This window comes from Saccopteryx leptura, chromosome 6 (genome assembly GCF_036850995.1).
Source record: "Saccopteryx leptura isolate mSacLep1 chromosome 6, mSacLep1_pri_phased_curated, whole genome shotgun sequence".
Taxonomy (NCBI): Eukaryota; Metazoa; Chordata; class Mammalia; order Chiroptera; family Emballonuridae; genus Saccopteryx; species Saccopteryx leptura.
The window spans coordinates 144143004-144163493 of NC_089508.1; the positions used below are offsets into that span (position 1 = coordinate 144143004).

General features: G+C 40.7%; 1 protein-coding gene across 10 annotated transcripts in view; it reads left to right on the forward strand.

Moving 5' to 3' along the window:
• NRCAM (neuronal cell adhesion molecule) overlaps positions 1–20490 on the forward strand; it is a 410223-nt gene that overhangs the window by 76607 nt on the left and 313126 nt on the right. For all 10 annotated transcript variants that reach the window (XM_066344097.1, XM_066344098.1, XM_066344096.1 and 7 more), the window contains exon 2: positions 2993–3143. The gene's annotated coding sequence lies outside the window, so the exon portion shown is untranslated. The remainder of the gene's footprint in view (positions 1–2992; positions 3144–20490) is intronic.

Here is a 20490-nt window from a genome sequence, read left to right on the forward strand (position 1 = left end):
TATTTCTATCTGTAAAATATTTAGAAAATACTTATTTTTCAGTGTTAAGTGAGAGAACTTCTGTGCAAAATAAACCACCAACACCATATAACACAAGTGGTATTACTGAGTCTCACCTCTTTGGGCTATGAGTCTCAGTCATCTTTGTGTTTCCTGTGGCTCCCAGGGAAGCACCCTCCCCCTAGGAGATCTGAACAGTAATTGTTGAATGAACAGTTTAATAACTGAAAACAGCTGAGAAATAAGAAGCATGCAAAGAAGGCCTCTGCGTGCGGATGGAGGTGGTGTGGAACCTGCACTGACACTCTTGAGAGGACCAGGAGTGTCCAATAAGAAGCAGTGAGGACGTGTCGGTTGCTCCAGGCAGGCACATTGACCACCGTGAGAAACTGGAGTCTGACTGCCTGACAGTAATGGTGGAGACAGAAACACTAGGAAAAGCAAACACAAGAGTTTAAAAGCCCTTCAGTGTGAGGCTTTTATCTCTAAGGAGAGAGCCCACAAGTCTTAACTGAAAGGTAAATTAGACAAAGCAGCTGAGATCTTTGGAAAACAGTATCAATTTGGCAGGAGTATATCAGATGACCTAAATGACAGTCTGCTAATTTCCATGATTGTTTTAGGAAAGGATGGTGCTAACTTGGTTCTGCTTTTGCAATATGTTTCTCAAACATAACTCTTTGGTCTGGTGCACAGGTGATTTGCTAACTACAAAGTTCATGTTGCGAGTTATCTCAACTGTGGCCTAATTTTCTCTAATGATGCTGGAACGCAATTCTCCTGGGTTTTACAATCTGTACCTAGTAAATATTAAAACCTTTATTCAGCAAATGGTCATGTCAGTTTATGTAGCTACTTATACCATCAGGGTGATTTGCAGTCAATTTGGAGAACTGGTCATTACTAATTTTAAGATGACTTTGACACTAAAATAAATTCATTGTAATTTATTGACTATTTGGTTTGGACTATTTTTATACCACTATTTGCTCTGTAAAATGTAAGGACCAAGAGAAGATCAGAAAATAAGCAGGGCACTAATGGAACAGGGAACTTAAGGGTTACAGGCAGGTCCTGCTCCTGTTCTGTTAGGAGTAACATGCCCAAGGTCGTTCAAGAAGCAGAGACAGATAGGGACTCTGGGAAGCTGAGAGAGAAGAAAAAAAAAAGAAAAAGAGACAAACGTTTGCATTCTATTGGTTAAAAGACCCTTATCAGAAGTTTAGGTTTGGAATTCGCCAATGAGCTAGACCCCAGCCCCTGTTGCTGTGCTATGTGCAGCCCCCTTAGCAAATAGGTTACCGCCACATCTGCTTCTGTATTAGGCTTGCTTGCTTAGCTTATAAAAAGATTTAGCTGTGAGCGCTAGGTGCGATTCCCATCTGTAGCTCCTTGTGAACACGGTGTCTCTGGACACCTCGGGAATTTGCCCCTGCGCAGGTAAAACTGGCCAATAAAGTTACATCTATACTCCTGAAAGTCTCCGATGTTTGTTCTTGTACCCGGTGGATGCTACATAAAATACTGCCCAATTTAATGTTTTAGCATAGCATGAACATCCTTTTAGATGGCATACTTACCTCATTTGTAGATAACATGATGGTAAAAGGCTTAAAAAATATTTTAGAAGGGCAGAATGGAGAAAACAGAGTTTTGAGCAGGTTGGAATAGTTAACTTCATTCTAAAAAGGTAAAATATTCAGGGGGTGAAAATAAAGTCTTCATTAGGTTCTAACGGAAATTCCTACAAAAAGACAAGGGAGATCGTTTCAAGCCGATGTGCCACTGTAAACCTGCGGGTAAGTGAGGTGCTATAATTTTAGATCATGTTTATTAGGTATTTGGTTTGTAAAGAACAGGTGCACTCAGAGCACCAGCACCCCTGTCTGGATCTGGGAAGTGCATAGTTGTCCATGTTGTCAGAAAGTTATCAGTGGGAAGTTCTGAGGCAACTTCAGGGACTGCCTCCTCTCTCTCATGGTCTCTCTTTGGCCTCTCTGTGTACCTCTCCATATTTACTAGGTTCTCTTCTGACTGCTGATATCCAATACAGATCCCAGAGAGTTGGGTTAATTGGCTTGGATAGTTATCATTGCTTTTCTAGGACAGAGACCTGTTTATAAGTTACTTACTGGGTCATCCACCCGAGGCTATGGGCTGCCCCTGCCCTATCAGTGGCCACTGTGCTAAAACAATGGATCAGCCCTGCTTTTCAGAACAGTGGGCTGTGGTTGGGTGAAGTTCACACTAGAATGCACATCTGGATGTCTCTCTAAGGGCCAGAATTGGTACTAGTGTGTGAAAGCTACAGGAAGAGAGATTCAGGTCCACACAGAGTTCTCTGAAAATGGAATAGGCCACAGGCATGTGAGTGGTTGGGTGCTGTGACCTTCAGTCTTCTTCCAGTCCCCAAAATTGTATGGGCTTTTTTGAAATCAGTCTTTTATTTCTTCCCAGAAGTGTCTGATGAAAGCCATCTTTTCTCATTATTATTAAAATGAGCCATGAAGATAATTCCACCATAGTAGAGTGAGGATGTGCCTAAGGTGTCAGAAACAGTAACCTCTTAAATAAAATATATTTCATATGTGGAATATTTGTAAGTTAGATTTTATTTTAGTCAAGAACAATACTTTAAAGAAAGGAAATGATTTTCCATAATTTAAATGTAATGAGACAGCAAACTACAACGAAGATAATTCTCTAAGATGACTAAAAGTGAGTGTAAGAATGTTTGGTAAATTTTTGCCAAATGAATTGTAAATGACGTTCCAGAGATTTCAGCTCAGCTTTTAAACTCATATGTCATGATGGACTGTGTCTTTTAGGGAAGATTTTAGTGATGACTCTTCTGATGGTTGCCTAAGCTAAAGTCTCCAAAATAATATAATTAAATCTCAGCATTCAAACTCTACTAATGAAATACCAGGCTAATAGAATTAGCTCACTCAAAACAATTTTTCACTGTTCTGTGTTTTTCTTTCCCTTTCAGGAATCTGTGATATTCTTCCTCAGCAGCCCCTACCCATTTGCTGAAGACTTTTCCCAAAGCTGCTGTCCGCTGTTGACTTCATCCTGAGAAAAGACGGCATCAGAAATCAGGGAAACGTCCAGGCGTTCTTGGCCCAGTAGCGCTTCCAAAGGTGAGAGCCACTCAGTTCTCTTTTTGTGCTTAGAAATCTAAATTAGGTGTTCTGTCTTCCAAAACATACTTCTTAAAAAAGAGTGGATAGAGGATTAGGTTATTGAAAATTCTATATAAAGAATTAAGAGTTTTCCTTTTTTAGAAGAATTTTTTTTAGTAGTTATGAAGGAAATCAATTGGCTATTTTGATCAAATAGTAATTTATTTTCAGTTGTAGTATTGACCTATGAAGACTTATTTAAACACACACACACACACACACACACACACACACACACACACACACCCTGCCTAAAAAAAAGATCAGTAACATTTTCTCCTCAGAGCAATTTCTTATGTACAGCAGTGCCCTCTTATCTGTAGGAGAAATGGCTCAAGACTCCCAGTGGATCCTTGAAACTCCAGATAGTACCAAACCCTATACAATGTTTTTTCCTATACGTACCTGCCTTTTCACTTAAAGGAAGTGCAATATGGCTTCTTTTTGGTATATTCGAATTGTCGGCATTACCACACTTCCACTTCGGGGCCTTGTAAGTAAAATATGGGCTACTGGAGCACAATCACTGAGATACTGTCACAGTCGACCTGACAACCAGAACAGCCATGAAGAGACCAGCAGGCTTGGATGCGCTGGACAAAGGGATGACTCCCGTCCCAGGAGAAACAGATGGGGATGGCGTGCAGTTTCCTCATGCTACTTAGAACCATGTGAAATTTAAAAGTTAGAAATGGTCAGTTTCTGGATTTTTGTATTAAGCATGTTGCACCATGGTTGACTGCTGGTAACTTAAACTGAACTGTGGAAAGTGAAAGTGTGGGGGGCAACTACCAGGTGTAGAGTCTGTATCAGTCTTCAGATCTACCTTGTCTTAACCTCCAGGGTTGTTTTAAAGGTTGAACAGTATAAATGATCTGAAAGCACTTTGTAAACTCTTGAAATATTATTTGTATAAGAAAAATATGCCCTGGCCAGTCGGCTCAGTGGTAGAGCATTGGCCTGGTGTACAGGAGTCCTGGGTTCGATTCCCGGCCAGGGCACACAGGAGAAGTGCCCATCTGCTTCTCCACCCCTCCCCCTCCTTCCTCTCTGTCTCTTTCTTCCCCTACTGCAGCCAAGGCTCCATTGGAGCAAAGTTGGCCCGGGCGCTGGGGATGGCTCTTTGGCCTCGGCCTCAGGCACTAGAATGGCTCTGGTTGCAACAGAGCAATGACCCAGATGGGCAGAGCATCGCCCCCTGGTGGGCATGCTGGGTGGATCCTGGTCGGGCGCATGCGGGAGTCTGTCTGACTGCCTCCCTGTTTCTAGCTTCAGAAAAATACAAAAAAAAACCCCAAAAACAAAACAACAACAAAAAAACAAAAACCAATTACTATTTCTGAATATTTATAACCCTCCAAAATACTCTCATACCCTCCAATCTGTTTTTTTCTATAGTTTGATTCATTTTTAATTTGATTCAATAAACTTTGCTAGGATTTTAAGAAGCAAATGTGGTCAGCACTTACTTTCAATGAATATCTGTCAAATGTAGGAGACAGACACATAAATTATATGCTCAATTCCAATATGATAAAAGTCTACTGAGAGTGCATTAGGAATGGAAAGGGCATCAATTGCAGTCTGTGGTCAGAGGATGGTGTGTGAAAAGCGGTCTTCCTGGAGGATGTGACCCCTGATATAACCCCAGAGATATGACTAGGAATCAGCCTGCAACAACGCAGAGGACAGGGAGGGAGGGCCCTGTGGACAGCAGCAGGGGTGGGGATGTGAAACCAGTACGTGGAAATAGTAAGTTGTTCTAGGCATGGTGTGTGTGTGTGCGTGCATGCATGAGAGAGAGAGAGAGAGAGAGAGCACGCACTGAGGGTATTAAGCTGGCAACATTGGCATTTTGTGAGTGTTACCCTGGAGACAGTATCGAGAAAGCTGGAGGTGAGAAGATGGAAGGGAGGAAGGTTTGTTTTGTAATGATTTGGGGGAAAGCTGGAAGGGCTGGAATCTAGTAGAAGCGGTGAGGAACAGAGACAGAGAAATATGAAAAAGCTAGGCTGTGCTGGAGCTGGTGATAGCTTAGCTGCCAGGACTGAGAAGATGTTAGGATACGGGCCTCTCGGGGGTCTGACTTGGGTGACTGAGAGCATGAAGATGCCGTAAAGGGAATTTAGGATGGAAGAGGATTTATTTTTGGGGTGTACATGTGACATTTAGGTGGAAATGTCCATCAGGCAGTGGAAGTGTTAGTGTGGAGGTTGGGGGCGGTGGTTAGGGCTAGAAACATTGATTTGGGTGTTACAGGCAATAGTTAATTTTTTTAAAATATAAATTTGATTTTGTTCTTAAGCCTTCAGTATTATTCATTCCTATACTTAAAAAACAACTAACCACATTCTCAATTTCCATTTTGTTTTGATATAACCTATCATTTCATTCACATCTATACTTGTTGGTCTTAATTTCTTAGCATAATAAATTGAGATTTTTTTCTAGGGAAAAATGTGGTGTAACTTAGTTTAGTTAGGTAAAAGTAAATTTAAACCACCTGACCTGTGGTGGCGCGGTGGATAAAGTGTTGACCTGGATTGCTGAGGTTGCCAGTTCAAAAACCCCCAGCTTGCCTGGTCAAGGCCATTATGAGAAGCAACCATGAGTTGATGCTTCCCACTACTCCCTCCTACCCCTCTCTAAAAATCAAATTGAAGAAAAATAAATTTAAACCTATATTTAAAATACAATGTAAACCCTAAAATTTAAAAGAGTTATTAACCCCTTATCAAACGCAATGTCAAATATATTCTCCCATTGTGTAGTTTGTCTTTTTATTCTGTTCTTATTGTCTTTAGCTGTGCAGAAGCTTTTTAGTTTGATAAAGTCCCATTTGTTTATCCTGTCTTTTATTTCACTTGCCTGTGGAGACAAATCAGCAAATATATTGCTGCGAGAGATGTCAGAGAGCTTACTGCCTATGTTTTCTTCTAAGATGCTTATGGTTTCACGGCCTACATTTAAGTCTTTTATCCATTTTGAGTTTATTTTTGTGAGTGGTGTAAGTTGGTGGTCTAGTTTCATTTTTTTGCAGGTAGCTGTCCAATTTTCCCAACACCATTTGTTGAAGAGGCTGTCTTTACTCCATTGTATTTCCTTACCCCCTTTGTCAAATATCAGTTGTTCATAGAACTGTGGGTTTATTTCTGGGTTCTCTGTTCTGTTCCAATGATCTATGTGCCTGTTCTTATGCCAGTACCGTGCTGTTTTGAGTACAATGGCCTTATAATATAACTTGATATCCGGAAGTATGATACCTCCCGCTTTATTCTTCCTTTTCAAGATTGCTGAGGCTATTCGTGTTCTCTTTTGGTTCCATATAAATTTTTGGAATATGTGTTCTATATCTTTGAAGTAAGTCATCAGTATTTTAATCGGTATTGCATTGAATTTATAAATTGCTTTGGGTAATATAGACATTTTAATGATGTTTATTCTTCCTAACCATGAGCACGGTATATGCCTCCACTTATTCGTATCTTCCCTGATTTCTTTTATCAATGTTTTATAATTTTCCAAGTACAAGTCTTTAATCTCCTTGGTTAGATTTATTCCTAGGTACTTTATTTTTTTGGTTGCAATGGTAAAGGGGATTGATTCCTTGATTTCTCTTTCTGACAGTTCATTATTAGTGTATAAGAATGCCTCTGATTTCTGTGTATTGATTTTATATCCTGCCACCTTGCCGAATTGATTTATCAGTTCTAGTAGTTTTTTGACTGAGACTTTAGGGTTTTTTATATACAATATCATATCATCTGCAAATAATGATAGTTTTACTTCTTCTTTTCCCATTCGGATGCCTTTTATTTCTTTTTCTTGTCTGATTGCTGTGGCTAGGACTTCCAGAACTGTGTTGAATAAGAGTGGTGATAGGGGGCACCCCTGCCTTGTTCCTGATCTTAAGGGGATTGCTTTTAATTTTTGCCCATTGAGTCTGATGTTGGCTGTGGGTTTGTCATAGATGGCCTTTATCATGTTGAGGTATGTTCCCTGTATTCCCACTTTGCTGAGAGTTTTGATCATGAATGGGTGCTGGACTTTATCAAATGCTTTTTCTGCATCTATTGAAATTATCATGTGGTTTTTCTCCTTTCTTTTGTTTATGTGATGAATCACATTGATTGATTTGCGAATATTTTACCAGCCTTGCCTCCCTAGAATAAATCCCACTTGATCATGGTGTATGATTTTTTTCATATATTGCTGGATCCGGTTTGCTAATATTTTGTTGAGGATTTTTGCATCTAAGTTCATCAGGGATATTGGCCTGTAATTTTCTTTTTTTGTGTTGTCTTTGCCTGGTTTTGGAATCAGAATTATGCTTGCCTCATAAAAGGAGTTTGGAAGTTAGAAGCAGTGGTCATTGGGACTTGGACATGAGCTGCAAAGTATAGAATGGTGACAACAATTCCAGTGCCATGTGGACTTTTCCTGTGTGGACTTTTCCTGGACTCCTGCTCCCTGTGACAGCTCCTAACAGACTGAACTGTGGTTGGGTTGCATTTTTCAGGGATTTGGCATGGTGATGGGGCCAATTTGGACTTGGTGAACATGTTAAGGACACTACTCTTTTATGGATTCTTGCTGTATTGGCCAAGGGTTTGCTTAAAGGCTTTTAATCACTGTAAAAAAAATAGAGGACTGGATAAAGAAGATGGGGCACATATACACCATAGTATACTATTCAGCTAGAAGAAATGATGACATCGGATCACTTACAGCAGAATGGTGGAACCTTGATAACATTATGCAGAGTGAAATAAGCGAATCAGAAAAAAACAAGAACTGCAGGATTCCATACATTGGTGGGACATAAAAGCGAGACTAAGAGACATGGACAGAAGTGTGGTGGTTACGGGGGGTGGGGGGAAGGAAGGGGGGAGAGGGGGAAGGGGAGGGGGAAGGGTACAAAGAAAACTGGATAGAGGGTGACGGAGGACGATCTCTCTTTGGGTGATGGGTATGCAACAGAACTAAATGACAAGATAACCTGGAAATGTTTTCTTTGAATATATGTACCCTGATTTATTGATGTCACCCCATTAAAATAAAAATTTATTTATTAAAAAAAATAAAAAAATAAAAATAAAAGAGTTATTAGCTAGTACCATTCTCCAAAGGTGCTTTGCTTTGCAAATATTGTTCTTTTCTGTATAAACTGTTTTTTGTCAGTTCCTCACTTTCATTGCTCTGACCAGGATCTGAACATTGCATGTGGGAGACTAAGCAGGATCTTTCTTGCATTCTTTTTTTATTTAAGTGAGAGGAGGGGAGACAGAGAGACAGACTCCCACATGTGCCCTACCGGGATCTACCTGGCAAGCTCCCTACTGGGGGATTCTCTGCCTATCTAGGGCTCTTGCTTGGAAAACGAGCTATTTTTAGCCCCTGAGGCAGAGGCTCCATTGAGCCATCCTCAGTGTGTGGGCTCGCTTGCTCAAACCAATCAGGAGGGGAATAGAGAGAGAAGTAGGAGGGGGAGGGGTGGAGAAGCAGATGGGTGCTTCTCCTGTGTGCCCTGACTGGGAATCAAACCTGGAACATCCACATGCTGGGCTAACACTCCACCACTGAGCCAACCGGCTAGTACATCTTTCTTGCATTCTTTTTTTTTTTTAATATTTTATTTATTGATTTTTTAGAGAGAGAGGAGTGAGAGAGAGAGACAGAGAGAGAGAGAGAAGGGGGAGGAGCAGGAAGCATCAACTCCCATATGTGCCTTGACCAGGCAAGCCCAAGGTTTCGAACCGGCAACCTCAGTGTTCCAGGTTGACGCTTTATCCCACTGTGCCACCACAGGTTAGGCCATTTCTTGCATTCTTCAATGGGTAGTGCCAGGGTCCCTCCCAACATAGACACACGTTGTGTCTCCCTAGCATCAACCCAGAATGTCAGTAAGGGTCCTGTTAAAACAGGCTGCACTGTTTGAGATCAAGTCTACCCAAGTTAGACTTTTGAAATACATTACTCAGAGCCTTCTTTGAAGGAATGACATGAGTAAAAAATTTTAATTCAAATAATACAATAGTACTATTTTGAGTGAATTTTTTTAGATTATCGTGGCCTTACTGACTTTTTCCCTTAAGAACTACTGGATAGCCCTGGCCGGTTGGCTCAGCGGTAGAGCATCGGCCTAGCGTGCGGAGGACCCGGGTTCGATTCCCGGCCAGGGCACACAGGAGAAGCGCCCCTTTGCTTCTCCACCCCTCCGCTGCGCTTTCCTCTCTGTCTCTCTCTTCCCCTCCCGCAGCCGAGGCTCCATTGGAGCAAAGATGGCCCGGGCGCTGGGGATGGCTCTGTGGCCTCTGCCCCAGGCGCTAGAGTGGCTCTGGTCGCAATATGGCGACGCCCAGGATGGGCAGAGCATCGCCCCCTGGTGGGCAGAGCGTCGCCCCCTGGTGGGCGTGCCGGGTGGATCCCGGTCGGGCGCATGCGGGAGTCTGTCTGACTGTCTCTCCCTGTTTCCAGCTTCAGAAAAATGAAAAAAAAAAAAAAAAAAAAAAAAAAAAAAAAGAACTACTGGAACATTATAAAATGCTCCCTTTTTATCATCCACTTCAATACCATCTTTCCAGAAACTTTACTTTCATTTTTATATACCAGAGACTTAATGTGAAGCAAAATTAAGTAATTTACTTAATTTTAATAGCTGGATCCAGAGCCCTGGTCTGTTGAAACTCATTCTGCCCTTTTCACTTCATCATTATTTTTCTTTTATTCTATAATTTTATTGAGCTGTGAAGTTGTCTGTATATCCTAGAATAGGAACTTGAATAAAGGAAATCAGTTCATGCCAATTGCATGCCTTAGGCTGATCACTCTACATTCAACAAACAAATTTTGCATTAATAATTTTGATTCTGGTTAAGGTTTTATTTATTTATTTATTTATTTATTTATTTATTTTTTCTTGCATTTTTCTGAAGCTAGAAACAGGGAGAGACAGTCAGACAGACTCCCGCATGCGCCCGACCGGGATCCACCCGGCACGCCCACCATGGGGCGATGCTCTGCCCACCAGGGGGCGATGCTCTGCCCATCCTGGGCGTCGCCATGTTGCGACCAGAGCCACTCTAGCACCTGAGGCAGAGGCCACAGAGCCATCCCCAGCGCCCGGGCCATCTTTGCTCCAATGGAGCCTTGGCTGCGGGAGGGGAAGAGAGAGACAGAGAGGAAGGCGCGGTGGAGGGGTGGAGAAGCAAATGGGCGCTTCTCCTGTGTGCCCTGGCCGGGAATCGAACCCGGGTCCTTCGCACGCTAGGCCGACGCTCTACCGCTGAGCCAACCGGCCAGGGCTGGTTAAGGTTTTATTACTTAAACTTTTTAACATGTATTTTGCTTTTGGCATCTTTTATTTACTTATACTGGTTCCACTATTAAAATGAGGAGTTGGGAGAGAATCAAAACCACTTGTGTTTATGGCCTTGGCTGGTTGGCTCAGTGGTAGAGCATTGGCCTGGCGTGCAGGAGTCCTGGGTTCGATTCCCAGCCAGGGCACACAGGAGAGGCGCCCATCTGCTTCTCCACCCCTCCCCATCTCCTTCCTCTCTGTCTCTCTCTTCCCCTCCCACAGCCAAGGCTCCATTGGAGCAAAGTTGGCCTGGGCGCTGAGGATGGCTCTATCGCTTCTGCCTCAGGCACTAGAATGACTCTGGTTGCAACACAGCAATGCCCCAGATGGGCAGAGCATTGCCCCCTGGTGGGCATGCCAGGTGGATCTCGGTTGGGCGCATGAGGGAGTCTGTCTGACTGCCTCCCCGTTTCCAACTTCAGAAAAATACAAAAAAAAAAAAAAAAATCAAAACCGCCTGTGTTTAAAATGTACTTGAAAAAGGACTGCCATCTCAATATTCATTATCAAGCCAACTTTCCCCAGTAGGCACCTGGAATAACAATGTATTAGGCACATTCACTAACAATGCAAGTACTGGCTGCACAACCCAGTTTTATGAAACTTCCCATTTTTTTCAGTTTTATTTTCCCCTTTTAATAAAAGATAACTTTCCACACATAAAAAAGACACACATCAGTTATTATGAAACTAACACTTTTAAGCACATGATATTTCTGATTTGCTCAAGTATATTACAATACCCTATGAATTTATGTGTAGGAAATTTATGGAAATGCTGAGTTGGTGTAACTTAGAATGATATCACATGCATGCAAGTTGTAGGTGGTCGTAAGGACAATGAATTGTTCTCTGAAATCCACAGAATGGTTAGTCATTGCTGTGAAACCAGTGGGCTGTGAATCGCCAGGGTGTGTGTACAAAACATGATTCACTCCTCCCTAAAGCTTCCAGTAACAAAGGGAGTTCCCCTTGTTTTTGTGCAAGACACAGGAAATATGTCTCTCTGATTTGTTTTTCTTCTTTTCTCCTTCTTCTTTTTTTCTTTTCTTTCTTTTTTTTGCTAGATGTGAGGGAGAGGCTCTTTTTCTGCCTCTTGTGTCTCTCTGTGTCTCTCTTCCTGTCTCACTCATATTCTCTGTGTGATAGGCACATACTAATATGATGTCTCCTAACCATGAGATCCGGACAGTTAGTGTTTATGGAACTGGCAGTGGAAGCAGATGAGACCCCTTCATTTGGTAAGGGGTGACAGCTGTGGGGCATGCTTTATGATGTGTTTCCCTTCTGCATAGCTTGGCTACATGGGGCAGAATGATGACATGAACAGGAAGGACAAATATGGAGACAGTTTTGACCACTGCAGTTTGGTGGTAGGGTCTTCTGAACCATTTTACCATGGCCAAAATACAGAGTGCAACAGTATTGGGTGGCTTTTCAGATTCCAGAGCGAGTATTACAAGTACTGTCATGCAACAGAACAATAAATAGAGTTTATGTTGGCATTGGAATTGCCACTTACAAGTATTAAGAATTTGAAACAGTATTTAAGAATGCCCTACTACGCTGTGGTTAGAACACAGATTTCTGCTGGAGGAGACTTGTTCAGGGGAAACTACTACAGAGAGTTGAAGACGCTTGAGTTGCTAGGGTGATATTTTTGAATGGGCAGTCTTCCAACAGGCTCAAATCCTATTTAATAGTAAAATGTGTTACCCTATGCCTTTTTGTAGTGTGAGATTTTTAAACAGAAAGGGAAGAGGAAATGCTGAGCCACCCATTTTTGGTACAAATTCAGTCTTCTTATAGTGGTCGTAGACTGCATCAGCAATTAGAGGGTCATTTTTGCTGGAGGACAGTAACAGTGGATTTCTCACCAGATATTGTCCTACGGCATAGGAATTTTCACTCTCCACTGCCTTTTGTTGTTTGCGTACTTTCAAAATTATTCTTGATTCAGGTTTATTATTAACTTGAACTCTAGCTTGGACACTAATATCTTGCTGCTCATGTTAAAATGAGAATGGTGATTAGAGAATTTATTTTTGCATTTGTTAATAGAATAGCAAGGCAGTGTAATATGAATTGATGACTCTTCACATTTTACCATAACATAAACTGGGCTCATTATCTCCCGGGGATTTATTTCAAATTCATGCCCTAATAAACCATTCTTTCTGATTGTTGCTTTGCTAGCTTTTTTAAAGCTTCTGCATAATGGATAAATATCTAGATAACTATCAGTAATAAATAATTTTTATTTTAAACTTAAAATTTTCTATTGTTTTTATTATTAAATGGAAACTGAAATAGGACTTCCTCTTCAAAATCAATAGTATAAATATTCGTGTTGGGGTTTTTTGTTTGTTTTGGCAAGAACCATTCTGAGGCAACTGTCTTTTTAATATGGTTTCAAAATTAAAATCTATGCGGAGAGATGATAATAAAACAAATTATTGAGGATGCAAAACTACTAGTAGGATTTATTTGCTCTTTGTAATATCTTTCATTTAGAGGACATAAATGTTATCATTGACAGAATTATTCAAAAATGACAATATCTACTTGGGTAATAATTATCTGTTATCAATATTTTGAATTGTTCTCATTTATCTCATTTATGTCCTCTTTTTGCTACCAAAGTTGTCACATTTTGTTTAGAGTTGTCATATTAGTGTGTGTTGTATCACACAGACTGTGACACTGAAAGGGGAGAGGTGGAGACCAGGAGAAACAGGTGAACAGGGAGAGACTGAAAGGCGAGATAGATAGCCCTCATTTCCTACACATAAATCAAAGTTGTGTTTGTTCTTCTTCCCCCCTCAATCTTATTTCTTTGATTTTTTTGGCATTAAAGCTATGTGACTTCTGTACTTACAAACCCATAAACAGGTACACAGAACTGTATCCTAAGTTGGGGATCAGAATATAGTCACCGTAGTTGAGCTGTGAAGTGTCACCTAGAACCCTTGTCCCTTGAGGACTGAGGCACTCTTCTCCAGGTTCTGGGAGTGTCTGAGAGCTCACAGCTGGGCTCATCCTGTCAGAGCAGACTGCCCCCAGCCTTCAGCTGAATAGTTGCCTCTCCCAACCTTACACCACCGCCGCCAGGGCAGCAGCGTACATGCAATGACTGGCCTATTTGGGAACACAAAAGCCCTTATCCCAATTCAGGACAACTCTGTAGGACTTGTACGGTTGGCTGCGACTTTTGTTGTGAGTGCAGCACAGCCCAGCTTCTCCAGCTGCTTTATCTGGTTTTGTTCACTCTTCCATACATATTGAACCCAAGAGCTCTCACCAGTAAAATTCCTGCATGCAAATCCTCATCTCAGAGTCTGGTTCTAGGGAAGTCTTACCTGCAGCAGCCACCAGACTTGGACCATGCCATATGTACTTGGGATTGTGTGTCTTTATAGCACTGTGATACGGCACTAGCTCTGGAATCATAATCAAGATCTCTGGAAATCTAGTCCAGGTACTTCCTGTGAAAAGTAGGTTAATATCTATCTCTTAGAGTTGTTGCCAGAATTTGATAGCACAGTATTCAGTGCCTGGCACAACTGAAGCACTTGTGCAATTGTACCTTTTATTGTGATTACCAGTGAATAACCCACAAATAGTGCACTAGTTCTAACCAATTGGTTATGATGCAGAATGAGTTTTAATGTCATTTTTATTACAACTTTTATTTTAGTAGAGTATGGAGGTTAATAAAATATAAATCACCTGCAAATTTAAACAATTTTTCTAATTTGTTAGTCCCCTTTTATCAAGTATGTGGAGAAATTGGGCATAGTTCCATAGAAACATAAAGCAGTTAAAGAGATGAAAATACCATAAGTTTTATGACTGGAAGATTGAAGCATAAGTTGTCTTAAAAGAGGGGAAGGTTTTTGTGGGGGTCCATTACAGTTATTAGATATGTTTTGTCCATGTTCACAGAGGCTAGAATAAGAAAAAGTGGGCAGGAGGAAGGTAGTTGGGTTTATACCAAGGGAATTTCTCTGTTCTTGGCTAGGACTTTTGTTGTGACTACACCACAATAAAATACAGGAAGGAGCTTGTAGAATAAGCACTTTTAAAAAAATCTCCAGAAAAAGGCGACATGAAGTCCTGAATCACTAAGATGGTCACCAGAGAATTTCAGAGAACTCTGAACTCTTGGTCCTGTGGTTTCAGATTTCAGAAATGATGCTTCCAAGAAACTCAGACACATGTGTTCTGTTTTGCAAATAAAAGAAAATAACTACGTATATTTGTTCTCTTTATAACTAATTTCTTAGAGTATATTTGAAAATGCCCATATGTACCTATATGTGGTTTTCTGGTAGTGAAATAAATATGTTTCACTAAATAGGTGTCTTTATGTACATTTTAAAATCTGATAGCTATAATCATAATTTTCTATTTCATTGTACGTCATCTCTTTATATTCTATATAAAAATAAATTAAAGCCTACCATCATAGGCCATTTATTTGTAGCCAATGTAAATTCTTTTGAGACTCAGATCTTAGGATGACATTGTTAAAATACTAGTGAGTGTTCCATCCCTATGAAGGGCTCTAGAACAGCAGCAAGAAGTCTGGAACTCTGGAGTCGCTCACTTCTTTCAATCAATCAGTTGCTCAGAGATAAGTTGAAAGGATGGATATGGGGCTCGATTTTTACACTTAATGCTCTTTTAAGACTGCTCAGTGTCAGAAGGGAAGAGGAAACCACTAACAAGTTTCTAAATTACTAGTAACTATAATGGATTTTGCATTTTCTCTTTGGCATGTCATGTCAAATAGTAACAGAGATAGGATTTAGGTAAAAGAGCACTGGACTGGAAGCTCATGTCTGGCTCTGGTTCCGTTACAGCCGCCAATGGTTTGTTCTTCTCTCATAAAACTGTGTCTCTGTAGGTCTCCTTGGGATTTCTAGTCCCCACATCTTATCTTAGGTGCTCCTCACACTATAGTTCCTTCTTTCAAAAGAAGTCCAGCAGACCTGAGGGTTCGACCTTTGAGGGTTCAGCCTGGGAGCCCATCACTCATTAACCTAAAGTAGCTCAGCTTTAATTTTTTAGAAAATTATCATACATAGGTAGATAGCCAGAGGTTTTAAGATTTCAATTGATTAAATGGATCCGCTGCTAGAAAAATGAGTTTTAAAGGTATCTCTTCTAGTTCCCATGTTTTCAGTATTCTCCCCAATGTTTCATTTCATTCCTATTTCATTCCTTCTGTTTCTGCCAAGCTAAAACTCTTCAGACGGTTCTATGTCCCATGAGGAAAAACTTTGCCTTATACTCCAGACCCCCCTGCCTACCGTGTGGGCTGTGGTGGTCCCAGTGTTCTAACACAATATTATCTTGATCTGGTAATTGAATACCATGCCTGACACTGGGCACGCTGCCACAAGCCACTCACTCAGTTGAGCTCCCTCTCTGATTTTTCTCAGCATTGTTCTTGAGCTTCTTTCTATTCAGCTACCTAAGCCATTCTCTTCAGCACACCTCAAAACACATTACCATCCTCCAAAGAGCCTTCCTTGGTTATTCTAGTCTATATTGACCTGCCTCTCTGAATTCTTTTATGTGTTTGGATATTTATACTAGTCTATGTTACATTTTACCCAGATGACAAGGGTGTTTTGTAGACTGTGTAAACGGAGTTATTGTCGCCTCCTGGGGGTCATTGGGGAGTACTACAGCAGTGACAGTGACTGCCACCCACCTAGGGAAATATAGGTGCTCGAATCATCCCCAAATGTAAATTTTCAGTGTAATATATACATTGAGACAGGAAGGTGAATGTATTTTGGAAATAAATTTCATTATCATGGATGGAAATACAGTAAAAATGTTCTGGTCCTCATGCTACCTTAAGTTGCAAGCTCAGAGTACTTGCTGCGGATCAGATGATATAGGTTTAAGCCTAATGCTGCCTCTCACTTTGGGTTTTTCAACCAGTCATTTATTCTTTATGATTTTCTTTTTATTAACTGTGACAAGACTCCTATTCTTCGTTCTTTGCATGTTACAAGGCACTTTTGCGTGTTGTTTAATTTTAGCTTCACAATGACCCATGGGGTAACTACACTGCTCACAAAAATGAGGGGATATTTTATAGCTTTATATTCATCTTCAAATATCTCCTCATTTTTGTGAGCAGTATAGTATAAGCTAGTATCTGTCAAACAAGAAAACTGAGCTTGGAGTCATGCCCCAAATCTTAAATGTGTTGATTCAAAAGCAGGAACTAAAACACAAATCTTTTGGCTTTTAATTTAGTGCCCTGCACACATCACTAAAAGTATGTGCCATCCGCAGTTTAGCAGCATGGGCCTCAGCTGGCACTGGAAGAAATGCAGGTGCTCAGGCTCCGCCCCTGCCCTGCTCCTGCAGACTTTGCATTTTAACAATGCCCGGGGATGTCTGTGCACTTTAAATGTGCAGCAGTTTTGTAACTTAAGGACAGTGTAAGCCTCTGAGATACAAACATAAAAGGTTTATTTTTTATTCTATCACACTGCTTCTCTCAAGTCCCAGCCCCTTTGAAGAGGTTTCTAACTGATCTGATAGATACCTTTTTGTTACTTCCAGGTTTTTAAAAGTTTAATATTATATAATCTAGTCCACTTTTGAAACTTCAAACTCACGTGGAAGTAAAAGCCCACAGCCCTGCTGTGGCCTTCAGAAATGTTTCCTATTCATCAACCTGTTCTTCAACCACATGAACCACTTCTAAGCTCTGACTCTCGGTGATGTATCCTGATGATGGTCGTTTTTCAGAATGAGAAATTCCGTTGCCCCTATTCAGTCTTCAGTGAAGCTCAGACACATGTGTTCTGAGTTGGTAAAAACCAAGCACACATACCCAACATCAAATAACTAAGAAATTTCAGTCTTACTGTATTTCACCAGGTTATTGGCCCAGGATGACATAATGATTGTATTTGGCAGAACCTGAATTTGAAGTATGAGACTATATTTCATTAGGGAGAGACATTTGTTAGCCTGTTGTTCTTGATTTTTATTTAAAATTTTTAATATTTTTTGGCTAGGGAGCCAAGAGTTAGATCTACTGAACCGTGAGCCAGATGACTGCCTTAGATGTCCAAGAGGAGCCCCTTTAGAGTTCCCGGGGCTGTGTTCATTAGAATTTTAGGGGCCTGTATCACCGGTCCCAGCTATATTTATATCAAATGTCTGACTCCGTGTCTTCGTCCTGTAATGAAGTTTTGTTTTGGCTCCCCTGCTCTGTCCTCCATGTTTTGTTTGTCTTCACTTTAATGTGACAACAAATAGCAGCTTTTGTCCTTATTTCTGGTTAGCAGACTTCGTAAATAATCATTAGCAGATTCACTTTCCTACTATTGCTTTGCAATTTGTTATTTTAAAATATAATCTAGTGAAAAATAACTCCCAATTCTTGCTTAAATACATCTGAGTTGTTAACCTTGATTTTAGAGGTTGTGAACCAAACAGGAGTGATTTTTGAAGACTGTTTTCCTAGGATACATTATTCTGAAAAGGCCCAGGCTCTGTGTGTGTGCACGTGTGTGTGTGTGTGTGTGTGTGTGTGTGTGTTGGGGGGGGGGGCTTGTAGCTCGGCAGAACTAGTGAGTAAATGCAAAGGCTATCTCCAGAGCATCTGCAAGGGCGTTGTGCTAGGCAGTATATCCACAGTCCCACCATACCTTCACAGGGCACTGTGAGGCAGGTATAATTATATGTGTCCATCTTACAAGCTGGGAACCAGAGTGAAGAAAAGTTAGTGATCTCCAATTCACAAAGGGTGTAAATGAAGGAGCCATGTCAGAAGTTGTTGAAGAATGAGTGTTTCACAGTGCTCTTCTGGTGGTTCTGTACAAGTTGACAGTGGGTAGTTTTGGAGTAATTACCTTTAGAAAGTCAATATGCTCTTTACTTTGGTAGGTTACCTTGTTAAGAAAAAAGTATTAATAGGCCTGGACTACTCAGAGCAGAGCCTGCCTTTCCTGCCCTCACTTGACCCTGAGTCTGGGTGCTGGCACTTAGATGCCAGGGGGTTGATTGACCAGGTATTTCTTTGAGTTGCCCTTTCAGTTAGTGTTTTCTTTATTGGAGAATCTACCAAACTCTGTCATTATCTTTCTCTAAAGAGTTTTCCCACCTTCACGAAGGCTCTGCTTGCAGGGATGCGTTCCTTTGCCCTCCTCTGGAGAACACAGCTGATAGGTCCGCACCACACAATTAGCGTGGCCGGCACCCTCTGCAGCCTCCCAGGCTTTCCTGAATGTCAGCAGGAAATTCACACTCCATTTACGCACTCCTTTTCTAAACTTGCTAGAGCTCATCTGTGTGCTGTGAGTCTCTTTCTTCATTGTTGCATAAAATTCTGTTTCTTCGTACTCAGTGTGGCCGCTGTGGACAGAGGACTCCCCCGCCTCATCCACCGCACCAGCAGCCAGGTACCTTCCTGCCTTGGGTAGTTGGGGGATTGTCCCAAAGTCACAGAGCCACATGTTAAGAGAGCCTGAAGCAACCTTTACCAGCCTCTTAAAAAAAATTTGCCAAAATTTAAAACACTATTTGCCTTTGGACATAAAACAAAGACCTGTTTTTGGAACCCAGTAACACTTATATTTGGAAAGATGTAGTTAGAATTCCTGTGCAGTTTACCACATGATTTAGGCTTTGTGACTAAAAAAGAAAGAAAACCAAGGGTGTCTTAAAATAATGTTGATTTCCTCCCTGAGTATAAAAGTGGTACATTGTCATTACAGGTAATTTATAAAATGAATAAAAATGTGACAAGAATAAGTTAACAAGTAAAATGATTTTCATTTTTGATGCATATTTTTATATTCACACACACATATAGATACACACAATGTTTGTTACAAAGCATTTTTAATGGCATTAGTCCTTGAGACTTTCATGCCAACCATTTTTGCCTTTTTAACTCTTTCGTTTTATTTTTAAAATGGAGTATTACATAGTATATACATAAGAGAGGGAAAATAACTCATTGTTAAAGAGCAGTTACTATGGAAATACACTGCCTAGATTCTGCTGTTGGCTCTGTCATTTGCTAGTCTGGAACGTTGGGAAAGTTACTAATCTTTTTATGCCTCAGTTTTCCCATATATAAAATGGGAATAAAATAGTACTTACATCATTCATAGCATTATTGTTAGAGTTAAATAATAAATGGTTAGCTATTATTATTTTTAAAAATGAGTATAACATAGAAGAATAAAAACAAATACAACCAACATAGGAAATAAATATTATTGCCTGACCAGGCAGTGGTGCAGTAGATAGAGTATTGGATTGGGACACAGAGGACCCAGTTTTGAAACCCCAAGGTTGCCAGCTTGAGCGTGGGCTCAGCCGGCTTGAGTGGGGGATCATAGACATGACCCCATGTTCACTGGCTTGAGCCCAAAGGTCACTGGCTTGAAGCCCAAGGTTGCTGGCTTGAGTAAGGGGTCACTAGCTCTGCTGTAGCCCCTGGTCAAGGCACATATGAGAAAGCAATCAGTGAACAACTAAGGTGCTGCAACAAAGAATTGATGCTTCTCATCTCTCTCCCTTCCTGCCTTTCTGCCCCTATCTGTCCTTCTCTCTGACTCTCTGTCTCTGTTAAAAAATATATATGTATTATTTTGCTTGTGTTTTATTCCTTGATCACACCCCAAGGGTAAACATTACCCTAAATCATTGTTCAGCTTTACATATGTTGAACCTCATATAATTAATGTCATACTAATTTTTACATAACATTATGTTTGTGAGATATTTTCATGGTGATTTGTTTCCATGGCAATAGTATATTTTACAGATTTTTATCTCATTGGGTTGTTTCTAAATTTTGTATGATTACAAGCAATGCTGCTATGAACATGTCTCTTAGTGCACATGTGAAGTTTGTTCCTGCTGTTCTTTTGCAATTTGTTTTTTATAAAGGAC